Below are 1,470 nucleotides of genomic sequence, written 5' to 3' on the forward strand. Positions count from 1 at the left end.
TATGGCTAAAAACAACAAAGTGGGAGTCGAAATAAACACATCGACATTAAGTATTTAGCTATAAGGGAACGTGTTAAAGAAAAGAAAGTTGTCATTGAGCACGTCAGCACTGAGTTGATGATCACAGATCCTTTGACTAAGGGCATGCCACCATTTAAATTCAAGGATCATGTAATGAATATGGGACTTGGTTCCATTATGTAGTTTCTCATTGTATGGAAAATGTTATTTTAATGAAATTCTTAATTATTTTGATGTTTTTCTCATATTTATGTGCACCTTAATTTGATTTGAGAGAGTTCATTTGTGTAGGACCGAGAATAAACATAAGGTTTATTCATTAAGAAATTGTTGCCACATAAATTATAATAGAAATAAATACATAGTAATACATGGAAGATAATACTCATCATTACATGACTTATCGCTATGATTCATGTATCTATTACTTAATACAAATTTTCAATGGGTTTTAAGATGAGACATTAAGATTGGAAGTATGGACCAAGTGGGAGAATGTTAGCTCCCACAATGGCTGCCGATGCTTTAGTCACCATCTGCTGCCGTTTCCAATAATTACGGAAACCCACTGTTGTTGATTAAATTCTTGTTGGGAGCTCTTGGAGTGGTTCATTACTCCCACTGCAGTTCTCTACCATGTTCTGTGGAACACTTGACACATAGCCAACTAAAGCTTGATGGAAGCTTGGCTATAAATACTTCTGTTTGGTCCCCAAGCTCACTCACTCAACCCCTTCAGCTTTAAACCATCAAATGAGAGTGAGAAAAGCTTGGAAGTGCTACACAGATGATGATCTCTCACGTAGTGGCTCGAAAATGGCATAATTACAAAGTTGTTTACTTTTTTTTTTTCATGTCATGCCTAGAAGTGTGAAAGCAAGCTCTGTTGTTAAAATTCTTCATTCAATTCTCCATCCATCAAAATCCATTTCACCATCTTCAGGCATCTTCCTTAGTGCTTTTTGTTTACACACGCCATCTGGTTTTTGTCTTTTCATGTACATTGACTGCAAATCTTTACTTTTGGGCTTCAAAAGTTGATGCTGAATATCTCTAGATTCAAGATCCTTGTTGAGAAAATCCAAAGAAGAATCACATTCTCTTCTTTCTGAAATCGTTGGACATTTGTTCAATCCAGTGAGTGAAGAGTAGTTTTTGAAGCTTCTCTCTCCAAGGCCTTTATCTGCCTCAGCAACGCCTGAAAGATGTTGTAAATTTTTGCTTCACTAAGGATTGAACGCTGATCGTGTGAATCAGCTAACTGGCTCATTTTCTGCTTTTTCATGGCCAAGAGTTGATTTTGTATATTAAAGAAAATGTTGTTAAATTTGTGATTTCCGTCAGACTGGAACCTGTGACTTCCAGACTACCGGTTTTGATCGAGCCAACAACGCATGTAAACACATCAGAAAACAAAAGAAGGGACTGCCTCAAGCGTAGCAGAAAGTT

The sequence above is a fragment of the Pinus tabuliformis genome, chromosome 1_2, assembly GCF_031772625.1.
Source record: "Pinus tabuliformis cultivar Carrire ecotype Pingquan chromosome 1_2, CPIR1, whole genome shotgun sequence".
Classification (NCBI taxonomy): domain Eukaryota; kingdom Viridiplantae; phylum Streptophyta; class Pinopsida; order Pinales; family Pinaceae; genus Pinus; species Pinus tabuliformis.